The sequence below is a fragment of the Pteropus vampyrus genome, unplaced genomic scaffold (genome assembly GCF_000151845.1).
Source record: "Pteropus vampyrus isolate Shadow unplaced genomic scaffold, Pvam_2.0 Scaffold104, whole genome shotgun sequence".
NCBI classification, from domain to species: domain Eukaryota; kingdom Metazoa; phylum Chordata; class Mammalia; order Chiroptera; family Pteropodidae; genus Pteropus; species Pteropus vampyrus.
In genome coordinates, this window is record NW_011888885.1 from 1,083,607 (window position 1) to 1,090,898 (window position 7,292).

Genomic DNA, 7,292 nt, shown 5'->3' on the forward strand with positions numbered 1-7,292 from the left:
TGATAGAAGAGCTAGAAATACCTGAAACTGTAGGGAGGGTATGTTTTCCCTGAAGGCAGATTTGCATGGAACTCCAAATTCTAATCAGAAATTTACTTGATGAGCATAAAATCAAAACAGAGCTAGAACTGAATTTTTAATGACATCAGATTAAAACTCTGTTTTGTATGTTTTTGTCATTGGAATTTGCATATTCAAGGACCATTTGGCTACAAACGCCTATGTCCATTTCCACTTTAAGGATGGCCCTGTTTGTGAAATTGAAACTACCCAAGTCTTATTGCTGAGGATACCTCCTCCATCAGTAGTTCTTAGATGTGATTTTCCTTTCCTCTAAGCTTTCATAGCTGGTCCCTTTCAACTGATAAATACTGTCCTCTGTAAAATGATCACACATCTGTAGTCGGATCTATCATAAATCTTAATGTTTTACTCCCAGAAAAGCATAGTTTGCTCTAAATATGCTGAGACTTTCTCTAGGGAATGTTACTTACAGCATTATTTATTATCATTCGGTCCAGAAATGGCTTAATGTATGACAGTAAGGCCATGACCAAGAACATTCTGGCTCACCTCTTCAATATACTATTATACAGTTAATAAGAGTTAACGTAGCAGAAACCATATTGCCAAACATAGAATGCTTATGCTAAATATTAAGTGAAAATAAAAGGCACAATGTAAATACCTAATGAAAACAATCAAGCAAACTTTTTAGACTTAGAATTGCAAATGGACAAGAAATGAAAAGAAAGATTTTCTTCTTTCATTAAGAGTTCTATTAATATGGTTATAACGCTATTTTGAAATTTATGCAACCAAACCATTTTCTTAAATTTCTATGTCCTTCTAATACTTCTTTATTTGGTATGAAACAGTGGTTATCTGAATTTCGAAGGTATGAAACAAAGCTTCAAACTGTCTCAATTATTTAGAAACTGGGTTTTCAGTGATACCCATTCATTTGTTTATTAAATATTTTTAGTGAAGACCTACTATGGGTCCAGTACAGTTTCAGCCTGTATGTTGCAGACAAAAGAATGGCCATTCTACTAACGCAGAAAAAGGCAGATTTATTTAGTCCTAGAGGCAACTGATTAGAATACATAGAAAATTGCCAGAGGTGGAGAAATAAGACAAAGGACTTTGAAATGTGGCCATCAAGTGGTTAAAGTTTATTATTACATCTGAAGATGTTCCAAGAAATTTAATCTGGAATAAATGGAAAATCTAAGTCCCCAAAACCCAAAATAAAGACACTGTTTCAGTATAACTTCTCCAAATGTGGGAGGGTGAGGTCTAATTACAAAGAATCTGAGCCAACAAAATGATTGATCTGTTATAAAAAAAAACAAAACCTGTTAAATATACAATCTGCATTTTTCAATACAGGTCAGCCTTAACCAATAGTAAATGAAAAAATGTGGAGGCTTCACCCTAATTACTGAGAAACAATTCAACTGATCCTAAAATACCACTTTCCCACTCTCAAATCCAATCAATCACAGGTTTACAGGTTAAGCTACTTAAGCATGCCCACACTCTGTTTTTATCTGTGCCCGCAGCCACCATCACCTTTTTGCCAGGATTACTGCATCAGCCTCCCACCTAGCATCCCTGCTTGAAGTTTTATGCTCAGATCCTTCTCCACCTAGCTATCAGAGTAAGTTCTCTAAAACACACCAGTGGTTCCCTATACCCTTAGGATAGGGAAGCTGTAAAAGCATGACTGACTTGGTCTTTTACGAGCTGGCCCCTCCTATCTCTCCAACCCCCCCCCCCTTTTTTTTAAATCCCCATGGCTGTGCCACGCTATTTCTTTCCTTTGAGTCTTTGCACTGCTGTTCTTTGCTAGCCTGCTACCTCTGGTGGCCTCATCTGTCTACGATACCTCACTTTTTCTATGGCACAGTAATAATTACGTAGTATATTAACAATCCCTTCACTGCCCTCTATCTCCCTCCAGACCACAATGCTGGTTAGGAACGTATCCCTCTCAGTAACTGCTGTATGCCCTATATCATCGCTGTGCCTTCCATAGACTAGGAGCTCATTGAATATTTGCTGAATGAATAAAGTGAGTGAATGAACTCATTTAATATAGTGTGTTTCCAGAACAAAGGGACCACCATTTTCTGGGCATCTACTTTGTGTCATGTCTTGTACCAGGGATCTTTCAGACATGATTTTATTATTACTATACTGTGTGATGATAACATTCACCATTTATTAAAGACCCACGATATGCTGGGTCCTATACTGCATGTTTTATAAACATTACCCTTACATAGCCTTCATTTGCCTCTTTTTTTAATGAGTATTAATACAAAGTTGTCTGAAGTTACAAAGCTGGGTTCTCCTTTTGTTTCCCCACCCCTCCCTGCAGTTCCCACGTTAATGGTGCCACGGTTCTACCTTTATCTTCTCTCTGTCCCGTTTCACAATGTTACGCTCAAAGACCGCTCCATTCTGACAAAATCCTAGACTCAGAGGGAGATGGAGCTAGAAAGGATCCGGGAGACCAGGTAAACCAACTCTCTCATCACAGAAGTGAGACCACTGAAAACTGAACAGTGATTTTCCCCAAACCTCAGAATTCCTTCTTAGTCGATCAAGGAAGGGTCTTTCCACATACAGCTGTTATTTATTAGGGGGACATGTTTAAACTTTCAGTAACAATACCGTTGGTAGCTAATATTTTCATAATAGTTACATGGTCTTCAAATTTCAATTTCATGACATTTCATGAGGAGGTTGTTAAAAATGTGAATAATGATTCCTTAGTTTGGGGTATGGCCGAGGAATGTGTTCTCTTAACTAGTACCTTTGATGACTCTGAGCCAGGTGGCACAAGGGCCACACTTTGTGACGCTGCTTTAACCACCCCATCCAGTGTAATCCTTACGGCATTTATTCAAACCAGCTGGTTGCAGTTTTCCTAGCAGGCTGTGGCCCTCCCTCTCAAAGGTGGGCTTTATGTCTCTCTGCTCTGTGCCCTGCAGCCCAGGTCAGGCAAACCCTCCGGGGCCAATCCTGGGTTTCAGGGGTCAGGAGTTCTGACACTAGGTAAAAACACAGGTTATCTTAGGGCTGATCGTGGATCTGGCTTGGAAAGAAACAGTGAGTCAAGTTGCAGGGCTAGGTGAGGCTGGAGGAGGAAGGTTGAGCAGCAGGTTAGGGGCAGAGGCTGCTGCAGGCAGAGGTGAGGAAAGTATGCTAAAGGAGAGATTTTGGAGTTCCTGGCCCGGCAGCAAATAAAGTATGGATGGGTGACAGACTTTGCCTCATTTGAAACCCATGTTGTGTGTGTAAAAGGAGAAAGAGAAAGAAAAGGTGTGGGCATTTGTTTCCCTGTTTCTCTAGTGCCTATTGCAGGATCGGGGCCACGCAAGGTCACTCAGTTGCTGTAATCAGTTCCCTCAGGGGGGCTAGCCCAAAACTCTGCACGCACCAAGGCTTCCATCTCCTGATTATGTTCCATTGCTTCCTTTTTTTTAGTAATAGCAGCAGAAGTTATGAACAAAAGAAAACACAGAGCAGTGAAGAGGGAAGACAGGCAACTGGGATCAGAGGCACAGGGAGAAGAAAATCAGCAGAGGACGCATCTGAGAGAGGTTCTGCTCCTCTTTCTCCTGAGAAACAAGGGGATGGGAACAGCAGGAGTCCCCTCCTGCCAGCCTCCAGCCTTGGGCTCCGTCAGTCTCCAGGGATGTTTAGGACGGAGATACTTGTCTCCTTTGGGCAGAGCAGAAGGCAGTTCCTTCCTGAAGCCGCTTGGACCTGTGGGATCACCTTTCCATTTGGCACACTGCGCAGGCCCGGCCACCGAAGGCCATCAGGAGCTAAGAGGGACTATAAATAATCAGGTGACAGGAGGCTCGTGCCGTCTGTCCCTTTTCTTTCCCCAGTCACCTCAGAGACAGCAGGACAAGGCCAAACCTTTCAAGTGGCTCCTCCGCTCCTCCACCTGGCTTGCCCGCTTGAGGGGAAACAGCCCGGCATCGGGGACACAGCTACTTGGTATCACTGTCCTGGTATCCACTGTTCTTTCTGGCTTCATCTGGGAGCTCTCCTTTTCCTTGCTTGAGTGTGCTCATCGCCTATCTACAGTGCTTACAGAACAGGAGGCTGCTGCAGCCTTGGGGATGCCGAGTGCATGAAGCATCATGATGTTCACGAGGGCCCTAAGAGAGAGCTCTGTCCTCTGAGGGTGGGATGAGGTAGAGCAAGAATGCCTCCATCCTGGTCTCGGACGGCCCATCGGTGTACCGAGACTGGCTGTGAGCAACCTGAGGGCTGGGACCCAAGCCTCATTCATTCACTCGAACTCCAGAATCTTTTGGGGTCATATACTAGATACTCAATTAATGTGGGCTAAAAATAACAGTTGATGAGGACAGTGAAATGTTGGGCAGGGGGAATGTATCCTGAGGACAGCATTACCGCCCTAACAGACTCCCCTAATAGCCAAGGTCCTGAGGGTTGTTGCCCTGCCAGACACTGTACTACTCTCTTTACTGGAATTATATTATTTACCACCAAGACCATCCACTGAGGAAACAGACAGTGTAGGTAACTTCCTCCTATTCCTTGTCTGTTGTTAACCAGTTAACAACTAGGATGCAGGATGGGGACCCGAGCAGCCCCATGTCAGAGCCCTCCACTCAGAAGAACTGTGCTAAACCACCCCAGTCACATCGCAGGCTCCCATGACTTAACTCTTGAATAAATAAGTACAAGTTCAAATGGTACCCCAATTTAAAACTTTCTTGGAGAGAGCTATGTGTGTGAGAGTCAATGCTTTTTCTCAGTTTTCCTGCCAAAGAAAAATGTCTTTTGTAAAATTCCTATTGGAATGATGTTTGAGTTCAAGAATATGAGTGAGGAGCTAGAGCAGAACATTTAGGAGGCGGTAGGGAGGGCAGGGCACTGAAGTCACCTCAGTGCTCTAAGGGACAGCTGCTGGGAACTTGCAATTTTTAAAAACAAAAGGCGGGTACCGGAGCCACGTTCGTGACTTCAAGAGTTTCATAAATAGTCTACAGCCATGCCACCCCGAACAGGCCCGATCCCGTCTGGTCTTGGAAGCTAAGCAGGGTCGGGCCTGGTTAGTACTTGGATGGGAGACCACCTAGGAAGACCAGGTGTTGTAGGCGTTAAAAATAAAAAAAATAAGGGATTGTAAGCTAACAAGGTCCTTGCAATCTGTGAGGTCAACCAAGGGTTGCCTCGCCTAAAAAATAAAAAATAAATAAATAAAAATTAAAAAATATATATGTATATGTATATATATATAAAAGTTTCATAGATAGATTGCTTCCGATGCCAGAGAAGATACGGTCTTGATATTATTCTCCTGTGAATGCTGCCCTCAAAGGACATGGCTATTCTTCTTCTTCATCTTTCTTTATAGACATGAGAAAGGGGGAGGGACAAAAATGATGTTTATTTTCAAAGTCTGTATAAACAAAAATATCTCAATAACAAAAGACACCTCCTCTCCCTGCACAGCCTCAGCACTTCTGTCGAGTCTTTATCAGGCTGATTTTAACTCATGAGAAACTAAGCAAAATCTGACAGCAGGACTTTCGGTAGTTCAGCCTGAATGTCTTCAGAGCTGTAGGTGAATGAAGCAAACTCTTTCCAAAGCAGCCCTTGGAAAAAACAGCTCAACGCTGCTCTTCGTTTTCTGGGAAAATTGGAGAATAAAAGTGAGAAAGACTTGAAACCTGATAAAATTACTTATAAGAAGCCTTGTGAGTCCTTTCGTCCAGGGAGAGAGCGGGGAGAGAAAGAAAATGTTCCACATCATATAGAAAATGGGGCCACCTATTTGTGAATTCAGTGTGAAATTTTCTGTGGGAGGGATACTACGTGATAAGAACACTTGTCCTGGTTCCTCCAACTCAGAACTTGCCTAACCAAGGCCTGCTGCATCTCTGGCTTACTATCTGTAGAGGCATTTGGAGTTGAGCAAAGGGTGGACTGGCTTTGAGTAGGCCATATTTGGGTTAGAATCTTAGTATCTCTCTATTACTTTGGTTGATGATTTGGGGCAATGCCTTTCTCCTGGAAACACAGACAAGCCAACAGACTTCTTCTGAAGTATAGGATGGCTTTATTATCTTCAACTTGTCCCATAGGAATGTCCCTGTGCATGTCACATCTTAAACTAGGTCTTACACGGTGCCTTTTCCCCCTGGCTTCTTATGATCTGGCCATACTATCTTTCTGACCAGTACCTCAAATTCTGCTTGCGTGCCATGATGCCCTGCACATACTCTTTCCTCTGTCTGGGGAACAGACAAACCACTCCCAACTTCCTCCCACCACCAACTCTGCTAGCTGATCTCTGACTCATCACCTCCCTGTGGAAGCATTCCCCATCCACAGAACAGGCTATTTACAGGCTCTTTTATATAGCATCTTAGATTTTCATTCGCAGCATGCTTCAAAGCTGTGATTTCATATTTAGTTGTATAATTATATGACTGTAAGCTCCACAAAAGCAGGATGTGTTTCTGGTTTGCTATTCCCGAAACCTCAGTTCTGCATTTGGCAAAAACTCAATAACTAATAGTTGAACCACTAAGTGACCTTAACTGAGCCTTGATTTCCTCCTTTGTAAAACTGTAACAATAATACCTAGTTCACAAGATTGTACCAAGATTAAATCCTGTAAAGTATATGGAAGTCTGTAAAGTACCTCAGGTGGTCACCTTCCATTCATTTGCTAACTCCAAGCTGGTTTCCAGCCTCATTGCTCCAGTGGATCTGCTTTTTTTAAAATCACCAATGGCCTGATAATGCTCACCAAATCCAATATTCCATTGTTGTGCCCTATATTTCTTAGTGTCCTGCTAAGCAGACAGGGTCATATGACCATATAGCCAGTGAAATGTGTGCCAAGTCATAGTGTGTTTCTTTCAGACTGAGGCAGGGAACAGCTCATTTGTAGTCTCTCTTCTTCCGTCCCATTAACCAAGGATGCTACAGGTTACAAGATGGAGGACCCTCTGTCACCCAGAGCCTTGACTAACTAACTACATGAAACATCAACCAGCAAAAGTCATGTGACATATAATAAACCTTTGTTATCTTAAGCCAATGGAGTTCTCAATAACTGAGATGAATTTGTTATTGCGGCATAACCTAGCTATCCTAATGAATGCAGACCTTATCATACACCACTTCTGAATCATTTAGAATTCTTCGCATGCCATCCATTTTGAAATTATTTACACCTCCAGCTTCTGGAAGGAACTCTTTCCTAATTCTCCTTCCTCTCAGAC

General features: G+C 42.7%; 1 pseudogene; it reads left to right on the forward strand.

The window, feature by feature from the left end:
* Positions 1-5,037: 5,037 nt before the first annotated feature.
* LOC111742945 lies at positions 5,038-5,156 on the forward strand (annotated as a pseudogene).
* The last annotated feature ends 2,136 nt before the right edge of the window (positions 5,157-7,292 follow it).